Source organism: Pseudophryne corroboree, chromosome 6, assembly GCF_028390025.1.
Source record: "Pseudophryne corroboree isolate aPseCor3 chromosome 6, aPseCor3.hap2, whole genome shotgun sequence".
NCBI classification, from domain to species: domain Eukaryota; kingdom Metazoa; phylum Chordata; class Amphibia; order Anura; family Myobatrachidae; genus Pseudophryne; species Pseudophryne corroboree.
This window is the reverse complement of record NC_086449.1, coordinates 109,541,030-109,565,844: the sequence shown is the minus strand read 5'-3', so window position 1 is coordinate 109,565,844 and position 24,815 is coordinate 109,541,030. Positions and strand designations below refer to the sequence as shown.

At 48.5% G+C, this 24,815-nt stretch overlaps 1 protein-coding gene across 2 annotated transcripts in view; it reads left to right on the top strand.

The window, feature by feature from the left end:
* Positions 1 to 24,815, top strand: part of LOC134936565 (A-kinase anchor protein 8-like) — a 90,643-nt gene that overhangs the window by 26,948 nt on the left and 38,880 nt on the right. The window lies entirely within an intron of this gene.

Sequence of the window (24,815 nt, the reverse complement as noted above, 5' to 3'; positions counted from 1 at the left end):
GTGCAATCTAGGTGGCTCTCTTAAAGAGCTGCTTAGAAAAAGTTTTTTTAGGTTTTAAATCTCAGTGAGTCCTGCTGGCAACAGGCTCACTGCATCGAGGGACTTAGGGGAGAGATTTTCAACTCACCTGCGTGCAGGATGGATTGGAGTCTTAGGCTACTGGATATAGCTTCAGAGGGAGTCGGAACACAGGTCATCCTGGGGTTCGTCCCGGAGCCGCGCCGCCGACCCCCCTTACAGATGCTGAAGATCGGAGGTCCGGAAACAGGCGGCAGAAGACTCTTCAGTCTTCATGAAGGTAGCGCACAGCACGGCAGCTGTGCGCCATTGTTGCTACACACTTCTCACTGACCAGTCACGGAGGGTGCAGGGCGCTGCTGGGGGCGCCCTGGGCAGCAATATTAAATACCTTTAGTGGCAAAGAATACATCACATATAGCCATTAAGGCTATATGTATGTATTTAACCCAGGCCAGATTTCTCAAAACCCGGGAGAAAAGCCCGCCGGAAAAGGGGCGGAGCTTATTCTCCTCAGCACTCAGCGCCATTTTCCTGCTCAGCTCCGCTGTGAGGAAGGCTCCCAGGACTCTCCCCTGCACTGCACTACAGAAACAGGGTAACAAAGAGAAGGGGGGCATAAATTGGCGATATTTATATATTAAAAGCGCTTATAACAAAAACAACACCTTTTAGGGTTGTTTATATACATTTATAGCGCTTTTGGTGTGTGCTGGCAAACTCTCCCTCTGTCTCCCCAAAGGGCTAAGGGGGTCCTGTCTTCGATTAGAGCATTCCCTGTGTGGCTGCTGTGTGTCGGTACGTGTGTGTCGACATGTATGAGGACGATGTTGGTGTGGAGGCAGAGCAATTGCCGGTAATGGTGATGTCACCCCCTAGGGAGTCGACACCGGAATGGATGGCTTTAGTTATGGAATTACGTGATAATGTTAGTACATTACAAAAGTCAGTAGACGAAATGAGACGGCCGGAAAACCAGTCAGTACCGGCTCAGGCGTCTCAGACACCGTCAGGGGCTGTAAAACGTCCCTTACCTCAGTCAGTCGACACGGGTACCGACACAGATGAATCTAGTGTCGACGGTGAAGAAACAAGCGTATTTTCCAACAGGGCCACACGTTATATGATCACGGCAATGAAGGAGGCTTTGCAGATCTCTGATACTGCTGGTACCTCAAAAAGGGGTATTATGTGGGGGGTGAAAAAACTACCTGTAGCTTTTCCAGAATCAGAGGAATTGAATGACGTGTGTGATGAAGCGTGGGTTAACCCAGATAGAAAACTGCTAATTTCTAAGAAGTTATTGGCATTATACCCTTTCCCACCAGAGGTTAGGACGCGCTGGGAAACACCCCCTAGGGTGGATAAGGCGCTCACACGTTTATCAAAGCAAGTGGCGTTGCCGTCTCCTGATACGGCCGCCCTCAAGGATCCAGCGGATAGGAGGCTGGAAACTAACCTGAAAAGTATATACACTCATACTGGTGTTATACTGCGACCGGCAATAGCCTCAGCCTGGATGTGCAGTGCTGGGGTAGTGTGGTTGGATTCCCTGACTGAAAATATTGATACCCTGGATAGGGACAGTATTTTATTGACTCTAGAGCAATTAAAGGATGCGTTTCTTTATATGCGAGATGCTCAGAGGGATATTTGTACTCTAGCATCAAGAGTAAGTGCGATGTCCATATCTGCCAGAAGAAGTTTATGGACGCGACAGTGGTCAGGTGATGCGGATTCCAAAAGGCATATGGAAGTGTTGCCATATAAAGGAGAGGAATTATTTGGGGTCGGTCTATCGGATCTGGTGGCCACGGCAACTGCCGGCAAATCCACTTTTTTACCTCAGACCCCCTCCCAACAGAAAAAGACACCGTCTTTTCAGCCGCAGTCCTTTCGCTCCTATAAAAACAAGCGAGCAAAAGGACAGTCTTATCTGCCGCGAGGCAGAGGAAAGGGTACGAGAGGGCAGCAAGCAGCCCCTGCCCAGGACCAGAAGCCCGCCCCGGGTTCTACAAAGCCATCAGCATGACGCTGGGGCTTTACAAGCGGACTCAGGAGCGGTGGGGGGTCGACTAAAGATTTTCAGCAATCAGTGGGCTCGCTCACAGGTGGACCCGTGGATCCTGCAGATAGTATCTCAGGGTTACATGTTGGAGTTCGAAAGGTCTCCCCCTCGCCGGTTCCTAAAGTCTGCTTTACCAACGTCTCCCTCAGAAAGGACGACGGTATTGGAAGCCATTCACAAGCTGTATTCTCAGCAGGTGATAGTCAAGGTACCCCTCCTACAACAGGGAAAGGGGTATTATTCCACGCTATTTGTGGTACCGAAGCCGGACGGGTCGGTAAGACCTATTCTAAATCTGAAATCCTTGAACCTGTACATACAGAAATTCAAGTTCAAGATGGAGTCACTCAGAGCAGTGATAGCGAATCTGGAAGAAGGGGACTTCATGGTGTCCCTGGACATAAAAGATGCTTATCTGCATGTCCCAATTTACCCCTCACACCAAGGGTATCTCAGGTTCGTGATACAAGACTGTCATTATCAGTTTCAAACGCTGCCGTTTGGTTTGTCCACGGCCCCTCGGGTCTTTACCAAGGTAATGACCGAAATGATGGTTCTTCTACGAAGAAAAGGCGTATTAATTATCCCTTACTTGGACGATCTCCTGATAAGGGCAAAGTCCAGAGAACAGCTGGAAGTCGGTGTAGCACTAACCCAAGTAGTGCTTCAGCAACACGGGTGGATTCTGAATCTTCCAAAATCTCAATTGACCCCGACAACACGTCTGCTGTTCCTGGGAATGATTCTGGACACGGTTCAGAAAAAGGTGTTTCTCCCGGAGGAGAAAGCAAGGGAGTTATCCGAACTGGTCAGGAACCTCCTAAAACCAGGAACTGTGTCAGTACATCAATGCACAAGAGTCCTGGGAAAGATGGTGGCTTCTTACGAAGCAATTCCATTCGGCAGATTCCATGCACGAACATTTCAGTGGGATCTGCTGGACAAATGGTCCGGATCGCATCTGCACATGCATCAGCGGATAACACTGTCACCAAGAACAAGGTTGTCTCTCCTGTGGTGGTTGCAGAGTGCCCATCTGTTAGAGGGCCGCAGGTTCGGCATACAGGACTGGGTCCTGGTGACTACGGATGCCAGCCTACGGGGCTGGGGAGCAGTCACACAGGGAAGAAACTTCCAGGGTGTATGGTCAGACCTGGAGACGTCTCTTCACATAAATATACTGGAGCTAAGAGCGATATACAATGCTCTAAGCTTGGCAAAACCGCTGCTTCAGGGTCAGCCGGTGTTGATCCAGTCGGACAACATCACGGCAGTCGCCCACGTAAACAGACAAGGCGGCACGAGAAGCAGAAGAGCAATGACAGAAGCTGCAAGGATTCTTCGCTGGGCGGAAAATCATGTCATAGCACTGTCAGCAGTGTTCATCCCGGGAGTGGACAACTGGGAAGCAGACTTCCTCAGCAGACACGACTTTCACCCGGGAGAGTGGGGACTTCATCCGGAAGTTTTCCACATGATTGTGAACCGTTGGGAAAAACCAAAGGTGGATATGATGGCGTCTCGCCTCAACAAAAAACTGGACAGATATTGCGCCAGGTCAAGAGACCCTCAGGCAATAGCTGTGGACGCTCTGGTAACACCATGGGTGTACCAGTCAGTGTATGTGTTTCCTCCTCTGCCTCTCATACCAAAGGTACTGAGAATTATTCGGAAAAGGGGAGTAAGAACAATACTAGTGGCTCCGGATTGGCCAAGAAGAACTTGGTATCCGGAACTTCAAGAGATGCTCACGGAGGATCCGTGGCCTCTACCTCTAAGAAGGGATCTGCTTCAGCAGGGACCTTGTATGTTCCAAGACTTACCGCGACTGCGTTTGACGGCATGGCGGTTGAACGCCGGATTCTAAAAGAAAAGGGCATTCCAGAGGAAGTTATTCCTACCTTGATTAAGGCTAGGAAGGAAGTGACCGCACAACATTATCACCGCATTTGGAGAAAATATGTTGCGTGGTGTGAAGCCAAGAAGGCCCCAACGGAAGAATTTCAATTGGGTCGATTCTTACATTTCCTGCAGGCAGGATTGTCTATGGGCCTCAAATTGGGGTCTATTAAAGTTCAAATTTCGGCCTTATCAATCTTCTTCCAGAAGGAATTGGCTTCAGTGCCTGAAGTACAAACTTTTGTCAAGGGTGTACTACATATACAGCCCCCGATTGTGCCCCCAGTGGCACCGTGGGATCTAAACGTAGTTTTGGATTTTCTCAAATCTCATTGGTTTGAGCCTCTCAAATCTGTAGATTTGAAGTATCTTACATGGAAAGTAACCATGCTACTGGCCCTGGCTTCAGCCAGGAGAGTTTCAGAGTTGGCGGCTTTATCGTACAAAAGCCCATATCTGATTTTCCATTCGGACAGGGCAGAACTGCGGACACGTCCTCATTTTCTCCCTAAGGTGGTTTCGGCTTTTCACTTGAACCAGCCTATTGTGGTGCCTGCGGCTACTAGCGACTTGGAGGACTCCAAGTTACTGGACGTTGTCAGAGCATTAAAAATATATATTTCTCTAACGTCCTAGTGGATGCTGGGGACTCCGTCAGGACCATGGGGAATAGCGGGCTCCGCAGGAGACAGGGCACATCTAAAAAAGCTTTTTAGGTCACATGGTGTGTACTGGCTCCTCCCCCTATGACCCTCCTCCAAGCCTCAGTTAGGTTTTTGTGCCCGTCCGAGAGGGTGCAATCTAGGTGGCTCTCTTAAAGAGCTGTTTAGAAAAGTTTTTTTTTAGGTTTCTAATCAGTGATTCCTGCTGGCGACAGGATCACTGCAACGAGGGACTTAGGGGAGAGACTTGCAACTCACCTGCGTGCAGGAGGATTGAAGTTTTAGGCTACTGGACACTGAGCTCCAGAGGGAGTCGGAACACAGGTCAGCCTGGGGTTCGTCCCGGAGCCGCGCCGCCGATCCCCCTTACAGACGCTGAAGAACGGCAGAACGGAGGTCCGGAAACAGGCGGCAGAAGACTCCTCAGTCTTCATGAAGGTAGCGCACAGCACTGCAGCTGTGCGCCATTGTTGCTACACGGCTCACTGATCTCGGTCACGGAGGGTGCAGGGCGCTGCTGGGGGCGCCCTGGGCAACAATATAGATTACCTTAGAGGCAAATAAATACATCACATATAGCCATTAAGGCTATATGTATGTATTTAACCCAGGCCAGTTTTCCTAATAACCGGGAGAAAAGCCCGCCGTGAAAGGGGCGGAGCTTATTCTCCTCAGCACTCAGCGCCATTTTCCTGACCAGCTCCGCTGGTGAGGAAGGCTCCCACTCTCCCCTGCACTACAGAAACAGGGTTAAAGAGAAGGGGGGCATAAATTGGCGATATAATTATATATTAAGAGCCCATATATAGAAACAACACCTTCTAGGGTTGTTATATACATTATGGCGCTTTTGGTGTGTGCTGGCAAACTCTCCCTCTGTCTCCCCAAAGGGCTAGTGGGTCCTGTCCTCTATCAGAGCATTCCCTGTATGTGTGTGCTGTAGGTCGGTACGTGTGTGTCGACATGTATGAGGAAAATGTTGGTGAGGAGACGGAGAAAATTGCCTGTAATGGTGATGTCACTCTCTAGGGAGTCGACACCAGAATGGATGGCTTACTTATGGAATTACGTGATAATGTCAACACGCTGCAAGCCGGTTGACGACATGAGACAGCCGGCGGACAAATTAGTATCGGTCCAGGCGTCTCAGACACCGTCAGGGGCTTGTAAAAACGCCCATTTACCTCAGTCGGTCGACAGACACTGACACGGACACTGACCCCAGTGTCGACGGTGAAGAAACAAACGTAGTTTTCCTTTAGGGCCACAAGTTACATGTTAAGGGCAATGAAGGAGGTGTTACGTATTTCTGATACCACAAGTACCACAAATAAGGGTAATTTGTAGGGTGGGAATAAACTACTTGTAGTTTTGCCTGAATCAGATAAATTAAATGAAGTGTGTGATACGTGGGGTTCCTCCGACAGAAAGTTATGGGCGGTATACCTTTTTTCCCGCCAGTAGTAAGGGCGAGTTGGAAAACACACCTTAGGGTGGACAAGGCGCTCACACGCTTATAAAAAACATGGCGTTACCGTTTCCAGATACGGCCGCCCTCAAGGAGCCAGCTGATAGGAAGCTGGAAAATATCATAACAGTATATACACACATACTGGTGTTATACTACGACCAGCAATCGCCTCAGCCTGGATGTGCAGCGCTGAGGGGGCTTGGTCGGATTTCCTGACTGAAAATTTTGATACCCTTGACAGGGACAGGATTTTATTGTCTATAGAGCATTTTAAGGATGCATTTCTATATATGTGTGATGCGCAGAGGCATATTTGCATTCTGGCATCAAGAGTAAATGTGATGTACATATCTGCCAGACGAAGACACGACAGTGGTCAGGTGAGGCAGATTCCAGACGGCATATGGAAGTATTGCCGTATAAAGGGGCGGTCCATTGGACCTGGTGGCCATGGCAACAGCTGAAAAATCCACCTTTTGTTACCCCGAGTCACATATTGGCAGAAAAGGACACAGTCTTTTCAGTCTCAGTCCTTTCGTCCCCATACGGGCAGGCGGGCGAAGGCCAGTCATATCTGCCCAGGGGGAGAGGAAAGGGAAGAAGACTGCAGCAAGCAGCTCATTCCCAGGAACAGAAGCTCCTCACGGCTTCTGCCAAGTCCTCAGCATAACGCTGGGGCCGTACAAGCGGACTCAGGTGCGGTAGGGGGTCATCTCAAGAGTTTCAGCAACACTCGCAAGGGAACTCCGGGATCCTACATGTAATATCCCAGGTGTACATTGGAAATTCGAGACGTCTCCCCCTCACACAATTCACAGGCTGTATTCCCAGCAGGTGATAATCAAAGTACCCTTCTTACAACAAGGAAGGGGGTAGTATTCCACACTATATTGTGGTACTGAAGCCAACCGGCTCGGTGAGATCTGAAATATTTGAACACTTACATACAAGCGTTCAAATCAAGATGGAGTCACTCGGAGCAGTGATAGCGAACCAGGAAGAAGGGGACGATATGATGTCACTGGATATCAGGGACGTTTACCTACAGGTCCAAATTTGCCCTTCTCACCAAGGGTACTTCAGGTTCCTGGTACAGAACTGTCACTATCAGTTCAGACGCTGCCGTTTGGATTGTCCACGGCGCCCCGGGTCTTTACCAAGGTAATGGCCGGAATGATGATTTTTCTTAAAAGAAACATGGACGCTTTCCTGATAAGGGCAAGGTCCAGAGAACAGTTGGAGGTCGGAGTAGCACTATCTTAAGTAGTTCTACGACAGCACGAGTGGATTCTAAATATTCCAAAATCGCAGCTTTTTCCGACGACACGTCTACTGTTCCTAGGGAAGATTCTGGACACAGTCCAGAAAAACGTGTTTCTCCCAGTGGAGAAAACCAGGGAGTTATCCGAGCTAATCGGGATCCTCCTAAAACCAGGAAAAGTGTCAGTGCATCATTGCACAAGAGTCCTGGTAAAAATGGTGGCTTATTACGAAGCAATTCCATTCGGCAGATTTCCCGCAAGAACTCTTCAGTGGGATCTGCTGGACAAATGGTCCGGATTGCATCCTCAGATGCATCAGCGGATAACCCTATATCCAAGGAAAAGGGTGTCTCTCCTGTGGTGATTACAGAGTGCTCATCTTCTAGAGGGCCGCAGATTCGGCATTCAGGATTGGATGCCGGTGACCACGGAGGCCAGCCTGAGAGGCTGGGGAACAGTCACACAAGGAAAAAATTTCCAGGGAAGTGTGATTAAGTCTGGAGAATTCTCTCCGCATAAATAAGCTTAGAGCAAATTTATAATGCTCTAAACTTAGCTAGACCTCTGCTTCAAGGTCAGCCGGTATTGATCCAGTGGGATAACATCACGGCAGTCGCCCACGTAAACAGAAGGGCGGCACAAGAAGCAGGAGGGCAGTGAAAACTGCAAGGATTTTTCGCTAGGCGGAAAATCATGTGATAGCACTGTCAGCAGTGTTCTTTCCGGGAGTGGACGACTGGGAAGCAGACTTCCTCAGCAGGCATGACCTCCACCCGGGAGAGTGGAAACTTCATAGGGAAGTTTTTCAACATGATTGTGGACCGTTGGCAAAGACCAAAGGTGGACATGATGGCGTCCCGCCCGAACAAAAAACGGGACAGGTATTCCGCCAGGTCATGAGACCTTCAGGCGATAGCTGTGGATGTTCTGGTAACACCGTGGGTGTACCAGTCTGTGTATGTGTTCCCTCCTCTGTTTCTCATAACCAGGGTATTGAGAATTATAAGACATAGAGGAGTATGAACTATACTAGTGGCTCCGGATTGGCCAAGAGGGACTTGGTACCCGGAACTTCAAGAAATGCTCACAGAGGACTAAGGGCCTGGGGAGCTAAGAAGGGACTTGATTCAGCAAGTACCATGTCTATTCCAAGACTTACCGCGGCTGCGTTTGACGGCATGGCGGTTGAATGCCGGATCCTGAGGGGAAAAGGCATTCCATAAGAGGTCATACCTACCCTGGTCAAAGCCAGGAAGGAGGTGACCGCACAACGTCATCACCACATGTGGTGAAAATATGTTGCGTGGGGGAGGCCAGGAAGGCTCCACGACGGAAATTCAACTAGGTCGATTTCTACACTTCCTGAAAACAGGAGTGTTTTGGACCTCAAATTGGGGTTCATTAACATTTAAATTTCGGCCCTGTAGATTTTCTTCCAGAAAGAATTGACTTCAGTTCCTGAAGTCCAGATTGTAAAGGATGTATTGCATATACAGCTTTTTTGTGCCCCTAGGGGCACCGTGAGATCTCAACATAGTGTTGGGATTTCTTAAAATCATATTGGTTTGAACCGCTCAAATCTGTGGATTTGAAATATCTCACATGGAAAGTGACCATGCTGTTGACAAATATCTCACATGGGAAGTGACCATGTTGTTAGCCCTGGCCTCGGCCAGGCGATTGTCAGAATGGGCGGCTTTGTCTTACAAAAGCCCATATTAAAATTTTCCATTTGAACAGGACAGAACTGGGACTCGTCTCCAGTTTCTTCATAAAGGGGTGTCAGCGTTTTCACCTGAAACAACCTCTTGTGGTGCCTGCGGCTACTAGGGACTTGGAGGACTCCAAGTTACTAGACGTGGTCAGGGCCCTAAAATATATATATATATATATATATATATAGTTAGGACGGCTGGAGTCAGAAAGTCTGACTTGCTGTTTATACTGTATACACCCAACAAGCTGGGTGCTCATGCTTCTAAGCAGTCTATTGCACGCTGGATTTGTAGTACAATTCAGCTTGCACATTCTGTGGCAGGCCTGCCACAGACGAAATATGTAGATGCCCATTCCACAAGGAAGGTGGGCTCATCCTGGGCGGCTGCCCGAGGAGTCTCGGCATTACAACTTTGCCGAGCAGCTACGTGGTCAGGGGAGAACACGTTTGTAAAATTTTACAAATTTTGATACTCTGGCTAAGGAGGACCTGGAGTTCTCTCATTCGGTGCTGCAGAGTCATCCGCACTCTCCCGCCCGTTTGGGAGCTTTGGTATAATCCCCATGGTCCTGACGGAGTCCCCAGCATCCACTAGGACGTTAGAGAAAATAAGAATTTACTTACCGATAATTCTATTTCTCGTAGTCCGTAGTGGATGCTGGGCGCCCATCCCAAGTGCGGATTGTCTGCAATGCTTGTACATAGTTATTGTTACAAAAATCGGGTTATTACTATTGTTGTGAGCCATCTTTTCGGAGGCTACTTCGTTTTGTTATCATACTGTTAACTGGGTTCAGATCACAAGTTGTACGGTGTGATTGGTGTGGCTGGTATGAGTCTTACCCGGGATTCAAGATCCTTCCTTATTGTGTACGCTCGTCCGGGCACAGTACCTAACTGAGGCTTGGAGGAGGGTCATAGGGGGAGGAGCCAGTACACACCATGTGACCTAAAAAGCTTTTTTAGATGTGCCCTGTCTCCTGCGGAGCCCGCTATTCCCCATGGTCCTGACGGAGTCCCCAGCATCCACTACGGACTACGAGAAATAGAATTATCGGTAAGTAAATTCTTATTTTCAAGGACAGCTGGAGTCAGAAAATCTGACTCGTTGTTTATATTGTATGCACCCAACAAGATGGGTGCTCCTGCGTCTAAGCAGACGATTGCGCGTTGGATCTGTAGCACAATCCAACTTGCACATTCTGTGGCAGGCCTGCCACAGCCTAAATCTGTAAAGGCCCACTCCACAAGGAAGGTGGGCTCATCTTGGGCGGCTGCCCGAGGGGTCTCGGCATTACAACTTTGCCGAGCAGCTACGTGGTCAGGGGAGAACACGTTTGTAAAATTTTACAAATTTGATACTCTGGCTAAGGAGGACCTGGAGTTCTCTCATTCGGTGCTGCAGAGTCATCCGCACTCTCCCGCCCGTTTGGGAGCTTTGGTATAATCCCCATGGTCCTGACGGAGTCCCCAGCATCCACTAGGACGTTAGAGAAAATAAGAATTTACTTACCGATAATTCTATTTCTCATAGTCCGTAGTGGATGCTGGGCGCCCATCCCAAGTGCGGATTGTCTGCAATACTTGTACATAGTTATTGTTACAAAAATCGGGTTATTATTATTGTGAGCCATCTTTTCAGAGGCTACTTCGTTTGTTATCATACTGTTAACTGGGTTCAGATCACAAGTTGTACAGTGTGATTGGTGTGGCTGGTATGAGTCTTACCCGGGATTCAAGATCCTTCCTTATTGTGTACGCTCGTCCGGGCACAGTACCTAACTGAGGCTTGGAGGAGGGTCATGGGGGGAGGAGCCAGTACACACCATGTGATCCTAAAAGCTTTCTTTAGATGTGCCCTGTCTCCTGCGGAGCCGCTATTCCCCATGGTCCTGACGGAGTCCCCAGCATCCACTACGGACTATGAGAAATAGAATTATCGGTAAGTAAATTCTTATTTTGTGATGTTGTGCGCCATATTTCCATTGATAACTGTGTGCTCATTGCTGTGCGCTGATACAGACGGATTTGCTTCTTGCTGCGACCTGCATAAGTGCATGTAGCTAGAGGGCCACACTATTCTGAGACGTGATTACATGGAAGTGAATTTCTTTTTCATCCACTAGGGGTCACTGTAATACTCTTGGGATATGGACGGCTTCCGCAGGAAACAGGGCACTGAATATTTAAATTTAGAACTCTCCACCCCTCCATATCCCAGAGTACCTCAGTGTTTTTTCTGTGCTCATGCACTAACAGAGGCTTGTGTGGGTTCCCACACTTTTCTTTGAATATTTTTGATTTTAATTTTTACTTTTTTATTACTATTTCAGCACATCCCTTCCCAGTTTCTACTAAAAACATGGGTCCGGGATAGTGCCGCTGCACAGAAGCAGCGCATGGCGTGTCGGTCCTCACAAAGAGCATCCTCACAGCCACACGCAGCCCACTGAACTGCTGCAAGAGCTGGACGGAGCTTACAGAAAGAAGGGGGGGGGGGGGGGGGGGGGGAAGAGTCTAGTTTCCTGCCATTGCCTCCACCGGTACCAAGACGGAAATACTCTAGTCCGGCGTTTAAATCCTTTAGACTTTAGTTCTTTCAAGGCTCTGGTAGAGAATGTCAGGGCGCTAAGGTCACCGACAAGCCAGTGGCTTGACGGGCTCCCAGGCCATCTCGGATTTCCAATTGTGGGAGCGCGCCTTCAGACGTTACATTTGCCGGGTTTCCAGACATCCACTGATGGATGTATCCGCAATTTAGTGTTAAAAGAAAGCTGTCTCCCGCCACTGCGCTTTTTCAAGACAGGACTGCCTCTGTCGGACGACAAGAAGGCGCTTCGGCAAATTGCCATGCAGTCTCTGCTGGATTCAGCAGTTTTAATTCCAGGCCTGGTACACCAACAAGGTCAGGGTTATTATTCCAGTCTGTTTGTGGTACCGAAGCAGGATGGCTCCGTCAGAGTCTCAATCAGTAAGTCACTTACTACAGATTAAAGATGGATTTTCTGCGGTCAGTAATTGCAGATTTGGAGCCACAAGATTGCATGATTGCGCTAGATCTCAAGGATGCGTTCTTACACATTCCGATTTTGTCACCTCATCAGAGGTTCTTGCGTTTTGCAATACGCCACAACCATTAACAGTTTCAGGTTCTACCGTTTGGCCTCTCGTCAGCGCCTCGGGCATTCACCAAAGTGTTGTCTGTGATGATAGCTCATCTCAGATCCCTGGGAGTGACAATCGTTCCGTACTTAGACGATCTGCTCATAAAGGCTCCGTCTCAACAGATGCTCCTCCAACAGGCGCTGCAAACGTACGATGTACTGGTTCACCACGGTTGGAGTGTAAACTTCAAGAAATCACATCTAATTCCGTCTCAACGACTTCAATTCCTAGGTATGATTCTCAATACGGTAAATCAAAGAATTTACCTACCACAACAGAAAGTACAGATTTTTCGCCATCTGGTACAATTAGTGCTCAAGCCACGCACAGTCTCGGTACATTTGTGTATTCGCCTATTATGAACAATGCTGGCGGCTTTCGAAGCGCTTCAGTTCGGAAGATTTCACTCACGTCCATTTCAACTGGATTTGCTCGCACAGTGGTCGGCCTCGCATCTGCAGATTCACCACAGGGTGAGGTTGTCGCCAAGGGCAAGGGTGTCTCTACTCTGGTGGCTCAAGGTGCACAATTTAAACCGCAGGCGGCGGCTGCAATTGGATAATTCGAACGACGGACGCGAGTTTCGGAGGTTGGGAAGCTGTAGTTCAAAATTGTCAGCTCCAGGGTCTCTGGGCGGATCACAACAGATTGCTGTCTATAAATGTCCTGGAACTCCGCGCAATTTACAATGCACTACGACAAGCAGTACACATGCTTCGCTCTCAGACTGTCCAGGTGCAGTCAGACAACGCGACGGCAGTCGCATACATCAACAAACAAGGAGGAACGAGAAGCCGCATGGCAATGCGGGGACTAGCTCGAATCCTCAATTGGCCAGAATACCACCAGGTGATATTGTCGGCAGTGTTCATTCCGGGAGTGGACAACTGGGAGGCGGCTTATCTCAGCCGTCGGGATTTTCATCCAGGAGAATGGGCATTAAATCCAGAAGTGTTTCACATGTTGGTCCAGGGGTGGGGTTACCCTCAGGTGGACCTGATGGCATCTCGCCACAATCACCAAACGCCCCAGTATGTGTCCAGAACGAGAGATCCAAAGGCAGTGGCGGTGGATGCTCTCACAATCGCGTGGCCGTACAGCCTCGTGTATCTGTTTCCACCGTTTCCGCTGCTCCCTCGGTTGCTAAAACGGATCAAAAGAGAGTCCGTCACAGTCATACTAGTGGCGCCTCATTGGTCTCGGAGAGCTTGGTTCTCGGATCTCCGCGGACTACTCGCAGGCGATCCTTGGCCGCTCCCACTACGTCCGGACTTGTTACAACAGGGTCCGTTCCTTTACCCCGATTTAGCGCGGATGCGTTTGACGGGGTGGCTGTTGAGGCCGCCCTCTTAAGAAGAGAGGGCATTCCAGAATTGGTTATACCAACCATGTTACGAGCTAGGAAGCCAGTTACGGCAGCTCATTATTACTGAATTTGGTGTGAAACTCGGAAGTTTCCGACATCATCTTTCAAGTTATCCCGTCTTTGGTTATTGTACAAACAGGGTTAGATGGAGGACTGCGTTTATCTACACTAAAGGTGCAGGTATCTGCTTTGTCAATTTACTTTCAAAGAGGATTGGCTCTATTGCCGTCTGTACACACCTTTCTGCAAGGTGTCCTCAGAGTACAGCCTCCATTCATTCCACCTACAGCGCCATGGGACTTGAATCTGGTTTTAGATTTCTTACAGTCTTCATATTTTGAACCCTTACAGCAAGTGGATATAAAGTTTCCCACTTGTAAAACAATTTTTCTCCTAGCCTTACTTCGGCAAGGCGTGTTTCAGGTTTGGGTGCCTTGTCATGCAAGCCACCGTATTTGGGGTTTCATGATGACAGAGCGGAACTTCGGCCGAATCCCGTTTTCTTACCAAAGGGTAGTGTCCTCTTTTCACATCAATCAACCAATAGGAGTTCCTGTGTTAACCGGACATTCTGGAACTCTGGATGTGGTACGCGCATTCCGCGTTTGTATTCCGATCGTCTACAGTTCGTAAAACGGATACGTTGTTTGTTCTCTATGATGCTGCCAACACAAGTTGGCCAGCTTCTAAGCAGACCTTATCCGGATGGATAAAACGGACTATACGTCAGGCTTACCTTCATGCTAGGTTACAGCCGCATACATCAGTAACAGCTCATTCCACATGTTCTGTGGGAGCTTCATGAGCATCTGGTCGTGGAGCTTCTACGACGCAGCTTTGCCGTGCGGCTACATGGTCATCAGTGCACACGTTTGTGCGCTCTTACAAGTTTGATACGTTTGCGGCATCAGCATCTACATTTGGCCGCATAGTGTTACAGGTGCCAAACAGCTCTCCCGCCCACGGGGGAAGCTTTGGTACGTCCGAAGAGTACTCCAGTGACCCCTAGTGGATGAAAGAGAAAATAGGATTTTGGTACTTACCAGGTAAATCCTTTTCTTTGAATCCATAGGGGGCACTGCACGCCCACCCAGAGTAGTTTTACCTGGTTTGTGGTAAGCTCAGGGGATCTTATGGTAATACATTTTCTCTGACGTCCTAGTGGATGCTGGGTACTCCGTAAGGACCATGGGGTATAGACGGGCTCCGCAGGAGACTGGGCACTCTTAAAAGTAAGATTAGGTACTATATCTGGTGTGCACTGGCTCCTCCCTCTATGCCCCTCCTCCAGACCTCAGTTAGTATCTGTGCCCGGCCAGAGCTGGATGCACCCTAGGGGCTCTCCTGAGCTCCTAGAAAAGAAAGTATTTGTTAGGTTTTTTATTTTCAGTGAGATCTGCTGGCAACAGACTCACTGCTACGTGGGACTGAGGGGAGAGAAGCGAACCTACCTGCTTGCAGCTAGCTTGGGCTTCTAAGGCTACTGGACACCATTAGCTCCAGAGGGATCGAACACAGGCCCAGTCCTCGGTCGTCCGGTCCCGGAGCCGCGCCGCCGTCCCCCTTGCAGAGCCAGAAGAATGAAGAGAAGTTGAAAATCGGCGGCTGAAGACTCCGGTCTTCATTAAGGTAGCGCACAGCACTGCAGCTGTGCGCCATTGCTCCCTTAGCACACCACACACTCCGGTCACTGATGGGTGCAGGGCGCTGGGGGGGGGGGGGGGGCGCCCTGGGCAGCAATTAGATTACCTTACTTGGCGAAAAGCACATAATACAGTCTGATAAACTGTATATGTGCATTAACCCCCACCATTAAAGTACATAAAAGGACAGAAGCCCGCCGCTGAGGGGGCCGGGCCTTCTTCCTCAGCACACCGGCGCCATTTTCTCTTCACAGCTCAGCTGGAAGGAAGCTCCCCAGGCTCCCCCCTGCAGTATCCTGGTACACAAAGGGTAAAAAAGAGAGGGGGGGGGGGGGGGGACATAAATTTAGGCGCAAAACTGTGTATATAAGCTGCTATAGGGGAAAAATCACTCAGTATAGTGTACATCCCTGTATTATATAGCGCTGTGGTGTGTGCTGGCATACTCTCTCTCTGTCTCTCCAAAGGGCCTGGTGGGGGAACTGTCTTCAAATAGAGCATCCCCTGTGTGTGTGGTGTGTCGGTACGCGTGTGTCGACATGTCTGAGGTAAAAGGCTCCTCTAAGGAGGTGATAGAGCGGATAAGTGTGTGGGAGGGTGTCTCCGTCAACAACGCCGACACGTGTTTGGATATGTGTAAGTGCTGAGGTAAAATGATTGCACAAAAGGTTAGGGAACAGAAAGGAAATCTTCCCTGGTCTGTCCCTATGTCACAGAGTCCTTCAGAGTCTCTCTATGTTCACTATCCAAAATAACAAAGTATCGACACGGAGTTTAACTCCACTGTCGACTACGATAATGCAAAGTTACAGCCAAGAGGGCTAAAAGATATTCAATATATGATTATTGGATTAAAAGATGATTTGCATATCACTGATGACTCATCTGTCCCTGACACGAGAGTACACATGTTAAGGGGAAGAATGCTGAGGTAAATTTCCCTCCTCTCATGAGGAAAAAGAGCGGGAATCTCCAGACAAGAGACGGCAGCTTTCCACAAGAGAATTCTCATGCTGTATCCTTTCCCCACTAGGGCCAGGATGTGTTGAGAATCTTCCCCTTGGGTGTCCTGTTTGCACTAGCTATTCTCAGGGATCCTGCAGATAGTGTGCACATTCTAGTATACGACCCAGACCGGCGATTGTGTCGGCATGGGTTTATAGCGCTGTGGCAGCGTGGACAGGTACCTTATCAGCAGAGATTGAGACCCTAGTATGCATATAAATATTTTAAGATGCTGTCTTAAGTGATAGATATATAATTATAAAGCATGCCCAAAGGGACATGAGTATACTGGGTCCTAGAGACAAAAGCTATGTCGATTTCTGCTTGACATGTCCTGTAGAATATACATTGGACAGATGATGCAGACTTAAGAGGCATATGGAAGGCTGAGGATTGTGTGGAGAAAGGTTCTTGGGCCTGGTCTCCACAGCTATAGCTGGTAATTCTGATATTTTGCCTTATATTCCTGCACAGCCTAGGAAAGCACGACATTATTAAATGCAGCTTTTCGAATAAAGAAACAAAGTCTGAGGTGCGTCCTTTCTTGTGAGAACCGGGGGCAGAGGAAAGAAGCTGTACAACACAGCTAGTCCCCAGGAACAGAAGTCCTCCCCGGCCTCTACAAAAATCCACCGCATGTCGCTGGGGCTCCACAGGCGGAGCTAGGCCCGGTGGGGACACGCCTTCGTAAGTTCAGCCACAAGTGGGTTCACTCCCTGTTGGATCCCTGGGCAATAGAAATTGTATCGCAGGGATACAGGCTGGACTGTGAGAAGATGCCCCCTCACCGAGGACCCGGCGGGCTTCCCCCCAAGAAGGTGCCAGTGTTAACTGCAATTCGTAAATTGTATCTTCAACAGGTGGTGGTCAAGGGTCCCCTCCTTCAACAAGAGGGTGTTATTATTCGACCATGTTATAATCCCGAAACCAGACGGTTCGGTTAGACCCATATTGAATTAAAATCCCTGAACATATACCTGAAAAGGTTCAGGTTCAAGATGGAATCGCTAAGAGCGGTCATTGCAAGCCTGAAATGAATCTGGACATAAGGGATGCATACCTTCGTGTCCCCATTTATCCACTTCATCAGGCGTACCTCAGAATTGCGGTACGGGATTGTCATTACCAATTTCACCAAGGTAATGGCGGATATGATGGTGCTCCTGCGGAAGCAAGGTGTCATTATTATCACATACTGGGATGATCTCCTCATAAAAGCGAGATCAAGAGAGCAGTTGCTGGACAGCGTATCACCTTCTCTGGAAGTGAAACGGCAACACGACTGGATTCTATATATTCCGAAGTCGCAGTTGGTCCCTACAGCTCATCTGCCTCGCCTAGGCATGATCCTAGACACAGACCAGAAGAGGGTTTATCTCCTGATAGAGAGAGCTCAGGAGCTCATGACACTGGTCAGGAATCTATTGAAAACCAAAACAGGTGTCAGTGCTTCACTGCACTCGAGTCCTGGGAAGGATGATGGCATCATACTAGGCCATCCCCTTCGGCTGGTTCCATGCAAGGACAATGGAACTTACTGGACAAGTGGTCCGGATCACATCTTCAGATGCATCGGTTAATCACCCTATCCCCCAGGGCCAGGGTGTCTCTACTGTGGTGGCTGCAGAGTGCTCACCTTCTCGAAGGCCGCAGATTCGGCATTCAGGACTGGGTCCTGGTGACCACGGATGCAAGCCTCCGAGGGTGGGGGGCAGTTACACAGGGAAGAAAATTCCAAGGTTTGTGGTCAAGCCAACAGACTTGCCTTCACATCAATATCCTGGAACTAAGGGCCATATACAACGCCCTAAGTCAAGCGGAGTTCCTGCTTCGCGACCAACCGGTTCTGATCCAGTCAGACCGCAGGGGCTCATGTAAACCGCCAGGGCGGCACAAGGAGCAGGGTGGCGAGGGTAGAAGCCACCAGAATTCTTCGCTGGGCGGAGAATCAAGTAAGCGCAGTGTTCATTCCGGGAGTGGACACGACCTCCACCCGGGAAAGTGGTGACTTCATCAGGAAGTCTTCACGCAGTTTTGCAAATTGATGGAAACTGCCTCAGGTGGACTACATGTCATCCTACTTCAATAAAAAGATAAAAAAGGTTTTACGCTGGGTCAAGGGACTCTCAGGCGATAGCTGTGGTCGCACTAGTAACACCTTGGGTGTTCCAGTCGGTCTATATATTCCCTCCTCTTCCTCTCAGACCCAAGGGCTGAGAATTGTAATAAACGGAGGAGTGTGAACAATATTCTTTGCTCCGGATTGGCCAAGAAGGACTCGGTACCCGGAACTGCAAGAAATGCTCTGAGGACCCATGGCCTCTGCCTCTCAGTCAGGACATGTTGCAACAGGGACCCTGTCTGATCCAAGACTTACCGCGGCTGCGTTGGACGGCATGGCGGTTGAACGCCGGATCCTAGCGGAAAAGGGCATTCCGGATGCAGTTATTCCTACACTGATAAAGGCTAGGAAAGACGTGACAGCAAGACTTTTTCACTGTATATGGCGAAAATAGGTTGCTTGGTGTGTGGCCGGGAAGGCCCTACAGAGGAATTCCAGGGAGGTCGATTCCTGCACTTCCTACAGTCAGGAGTGACTATGGGCCTAAAATTAGGATCCATAAAGGCCAAGATTTCGTCCCTATCCCTTTTTCTCTCAAAAAGAACTGGCTTCACTGCCTGAAGTTCGGACGTTGTTACAGGGGTGCTGCATATTCAGCCCTTTTGTGCCTCCAGTGGCACCTTGGGATCTTAACGTGTGTTGGATTCCTAAAATCCCACTGGTTTGAGCCACTTAAGACCGTGGAGCTAAAATATCTCACGTGGAAAGTGGTCATGCTTTTGGCCTTAGCTTGGACTAGGCGTGTGTCAGAATTGGCGGCTTTGTCATGTAAAAGCCCATATCTGATCTTCCATATGGAAAGGGCAGAATGGAGGACTCGTCCCCAATTTCTCCCTAAGGTGGTATCATCGTTTCATTTGAACCAACCTATTGTGGTGCCTGCGGCTACTAGGGACTTGGAGGATTCCAAGTTGCTGGACGTAGTCCGGGCCCTGAAACTTTGTTTCCAGGACGGCTAGAGTCAGAAAAACTGACTCGCTATTTATCCTGCATGCACCCAACAAGCTGGGTGCTCCTGCTTCAAAGCAGACTATTGCTCGCTGGATCTGTAGCACGATTCAGCTTGCACATTCTGCAGCTGGACTGCCGCATCCTAAATCGGTAAAAGCCCATTCCACGATGAAGGTGGGCTCTTCTTGGGCGGCTGCCCGAGGGGTCTCGGCTTTACAACTTTGCCGAGCTACTACTTGGTCAAGTTCAAACACTTTTGCTAAATTCTACAAGTTTGATACCCTGGCTGAGGAGGACCTTGAGTTTGCTCATTCGTTGCTGCAGTCATCCGCACTCTCCCGCCCGTTTGGGAGCTTTGGTATAATCCCCATGGTCCTTACGGAGTACCCAGCATCCACTAGGACGTCAGAGAAAATAAGAATTTACTCACCGGTAATTCTATTTCTCGTAGTCCGTAGTGGATGCTGGGAGCCCGTCCCAAGTGCGGACTCTCTGCAATACATGTATATAGTTATTGCTTAACTAAAGGGTTATTGTATGAGCCATCTGTTGAGAGAGGCTCAGTTATTGTTCATACTGTTAACTGGGTATAGTTATCACGAGTTGTACGGTGTGATTGGTGTGGCTGGTATGAGTCTTACCCTGGATTCCAAATCCTTTCCTAGTAATGTCAGCTCTTCCGGGCACAGTTTCCCTAACTGAGGTCTGGAGGAGGGGCATAGAGGGAGGAGCCAGTGCACACCAGATATAGTACCTAATCTTTCTTTTAAGAGTGCCCAGTCTCCTGCGGAGCCCGTCTATACCCCATGGTCCTTACGGAGTACCCAGCATCCACTACGGACTACGAGAAATAGAATTACCGGTGAGTAAATTCTTATTTTCACCGACTGGTTCAAATTATAAAGTTCTATCGGTTATGGTGACAACTGTTTAGTTGTCAGTAACGTTATGTGTCAACTTTGTTGTTGTCCGTTATGTTATATGTAATTCTCCATTGTCAACCTCTCTATAGTTCCTGTTCGGCTCAGTAAAAAACACTGAGGTACTCTGGGATATGGAGGGGTGGAGAGTTCTAAATTTAAATATTCAGTGCGGAAGCCGTCCATATCCCAAGAGTACTCCAGTGCCCCCTATGGATTCAAAGAAAAGGATTTACCTGGTAAGTACCAAAATCCTATTATCTAGCGCCCAGCGTGGACCTAAGGCAAGTGCCTGTTCTGATTATGGTAGAGGCTGTGGCTGGTCCTACATTCGGTGGTGCAGCTTATCACATTGTTCTTGTAATATAAGGTAGGTTATGTGAGTTCCTGCAGTTACAGCCACTTTGCAACTGTTCACGCAAAGCTGTTTTAGCAAGGCACCACACCCAGCCTGATTTTAAAGTGGCAAAATGTGCCCCAGCCCTATTGCAGCGCCACGCTAAAACAACCTATCCGGTCCGTCCCCACCAGCAGACCGCAGTTTTGCTGCCGGGTGACATTGAGGGAAGAGCTTGCAGAAGCCCAGCACAACTGCTGGTCATGCCCCCAAGAGTGACTAATTGGCGATGTATCACAAGGACACTCCACACCCTGTTTTCGGGAATGAGCACTGTCCGCATGTGCAGGGATGCCCTTCCACACCTCAGTGCCTTACTACGATGGTTCTTGTTTTCTCCGGCAGTGTCCACATGTTATCCACAGGATAACATTGGGATATGATGATGCGACAGCGGATTTGCACCAAACGGTCAAAGCTTTCGGCCTCCCAGCATGCAACGGGCCCGTCCTTATATCCCCGCCTCCTGGCTCGGACAAATCAGTTTTTTGTTTGGTGCGGCAGGAGCCGGACCATGGTCAGTGGGCTGCTGGTATTTAGCAGCCATAAGCTTTTTTTATTTTTATAGTCTTACTATTTTTTTTCTTTTTTTTTTTTTTTCTTAAAAAGCGTCTTATACGTACCTTGGAAAGAGTCGCTCCAACAACTCCCTGCCGGGTTGCAGCAACGCTTATCCACGTGTACAGTGCTGTGTCGGCGGGCGTCTGTGTAGGATGTACTATCAAGTCCAGCAGACATTACCAGGCTGTGGCCGGAGCGTGGGGAGAGGGTAAGGCATCGCTTCTGCTTAGTAGGGGAACACGGGCACAGCCGTACTGTTTCGGGAGGAGACTACCGAACAGTCGCTGTTGCAACGCGGCTGCCGCTTCGGTTGCACCAGCGCTAGGCCTTAAGGATCATAGGCTCCGGGAGGGTACTATGAGGCCGCGATCCCTAGAGTTGATGACAGCAGTGGGGAGTAAGACGATCCCTTGGTCGTCCCTCCCCCCGGTTCATGACCAGTTTCCTGCCATGAACTGAGTTCCTGCTTCCATCTGAGACGCTGTTTGTAAAAGCACCCAGTCGCAGCATAGGCGGCTGTGTTACTGGTGCGTCAGTGAACACTTGGGAGGCTGTGTTCACTGTGGGAGTGTGTACACTGTTAGCATCTGGATCCTGGAAGCGGGGTGAAGCCTTCCTGTGTCCCACTCTCCTGAGCCGGGTGATACAGCACTAAGTCTCTATCTACCTTTGAGTACGAATAGTTGGATAAGTGCCTGATGCATATGAGTCTGTAAACTATTGCTGCTGTTTTCTTTTGCTGTTCGACTGAATACGGTTAAAACTTTGGATAAGGTAATGCAATAATATGTTCTCCTACAAGCTTGAAATGTATTTGTGCTCATATTGCTTATTATACTAATGTATAACCTGTGACTGATTGCTGACTTTACTATAATTCTGTCAGTTTTCTGTGTATTCTGATCCTCAATGCTGGTGCAGAGCAGGGTATGGTCGAATTGTATGTCACTTTAACAAATTTTAAAGTGATTACAGTCACAAATTGTGTAGTTAACACTGTATAGGTTTGTGATTTATTTATCATGTCTAAGAGCGGCAAGGGTGAGGGAAAATACACTTTCCACAGCAGCACCAACACTTATTTCATGTTTATCTTGCAAAGCTGGGTTAACCTCTCAGGATCTGGTTCATAATGGATTATGTGCAAATTGTTTTAACTTTCACCGAAGCCTCTTAAATAATCCGAGGCAAGCACAGGTTCAAGTTGAACCCCCCCCCCCCCCCCCCCATGGGCTACTTTTGCACAGACGTTATCCATTATAGCTGAGCGGATAATAAAAGCTAAGGCACCTGTGTTTAAATGTCCCAAAACAGTTAGGACTGAGTTTCCTGGGTCAGATCAACTGACGGAAATTATGGAAGAGGCCTGGGTTACGCCCAGTAAAAAGTTTAGGATTCCAAAGAAATGGAATTCCCATTATCCTCTTCCGGCTGGGGACTGTTTACAAAGGGAGGTGGCTCCTAAAGTAGATACGCATGTCATTCAATTGGTGCGAAAATCTATGTTACCTCTGCCTTCAGCATCATTAAATGATGTCATGGTTAGGAATATAGATGGTTTTCTAAAATCTATTTTCTTTTTGTTTGGGACAATCATAAGACCAGACATGGCTTCAGCCTGGATGGCAAAAGCAATGGCAGCATTGGAGGATGATTTTTCAATGGCATCTAGAGAGTAAAAATCCCATATTACACATATCAAACAGGCGGCTATTTTTATGGAAGATGCAGCTTTGGATATGGGTACAATTGCCTCTCAGGCCTCAGCAGTATCAGCTTGCAGAGCGGTCTGGCTACGTAGTTTGAAAAATGACTCAGAATCGAAGAAGGTTCTGGAGTCTTTGCCTTTTTCTGGAGATATTCTTTTTGATAAAGTATTAGTATTTTGGAGTCAGAAGCAGATTCCAAGAAAGTAGTTTCCTTCCACACACAAATCCAAGCCTAGATTTCCAGCTTTTCGGCCCTTTCGGACTCAAGAAAAAGGAAAGGGTTATGGCAAACAGTCTCAATATGACAAGTCTAGTAACACTAAAAAGCATTGGGCTACCAGAGGACCAAATCGGAAGTTAAGCCATCAGCCTGATGGTGCGGGCCTCCACCTGGTGGACCCCAGGGTGGGAAGCAGACTTCTTCAGTTTGCACAGGTCTGGCAGCAATCTACCGCAGATGCCTGGGTGCAATAAGCGGTATCTCACGGTTATGCTGTTGTGGCCATGGAGCCAGAGGATTTTATGGTATCCCTGGATATCCAGGATGCTTAACTACATGTTCCTATAGCACTGTCCCATCAGCGCTATCTCAGGTTTGCTACCCTCCAGCATCATTTTCAGTTTCAGGCCCTACGATTTGAACTGGCCACAGCTCCCAGAGTATTCACCAAAATTATGGTGGTGATGGCATCTTATCTTCGTCAGCAGGGGATAAGGATTTTTCCATACTTTGACAAGTTATTAATCTTGGCAGGCTCTCAGGAATTGCTTCAGTGTCATCTACAACAGACAATAGCTTGTTTACAGAGACATGGTTGGTTCATAAATTGGGCAAAGTCGTCCCTGGTTCCGTCACATCGGAAGACTCCTTTGGGGGCTGTGCTGGATTCAGGTCTTCAGAGAGTATTTCTACCTCTGAATAAAATATCCAAGGTTCAGTCAAGGATTCAGGAGCTGCTACACAGTCAAAGGGTATCCATTCACGCTGCAATGCGTGTGATGGGGTTGATGGTGTCGACATTCGACATGGTGGAATATGCTCGGTTCCATTCGAGACCTCTGCAACGTCTGATCCTTTCCAAATAAAATGGTTTTCATCAGACAATAAAAACGCAGACTATGGTCCTTCCTCTGGAAGCAAGGAGGTCATTGGACTTGTAGCTACAGACATCCCATCTGGACAAAGGGTGAGCCTTTTAAATATCAGATTGGAAAAATCTGACAACGGATACCAGTCTTCAGGGCTGGGGAGCAGTGTCAGGAAGGAGTTACTTCCAGGGGCAGTGGACCGAGGAAGGAAGCTGCCTGCCAATAAATATATTGGAACTTCGGGCCATATATATGGCACTTATTCAGGCAAAGGACATCCTTCAGGGAAAACCAGTCCAAATCCGCTCGGACAATGCAACGGCAGTAGCGTACCTCCACCATCAGGGAAGAACTCTTTGCCAGAATGCAGTAAAGGAGGTAAGTAACACAATAAAGTGGGCAGAACTTCATCTTTCAGCCTTGTCTGCAGTGTTCGTTCCGGGAGTCCTAAACTGGGAAGTGGATTTTCTCAGTCGACATGCCATTCATGCAAACGAATGGGCTTTATACCCCAAGGTCTTCCAGACTCTGGTAGATAAGTGGGGGTTACCGGATAGAGATCTAATGGCATCCCGTCAGAACAACAAAGTTCCTGCATATGGGTTAAGAACAAAGGATCACAAAGCGATCTTTGTGGATGCTCTGTTAGTGAGATGAGAATTTAGTCTGGCCTATGTATTTCCACCAATCGCCCTATTACCCAGTGTGATGCAAAAGGCAAAACAAGGAAGGAGCGCTGTGATATGATTGGTACACAGATCTGCAGAGGATGTCTATGGATGCTCCATTC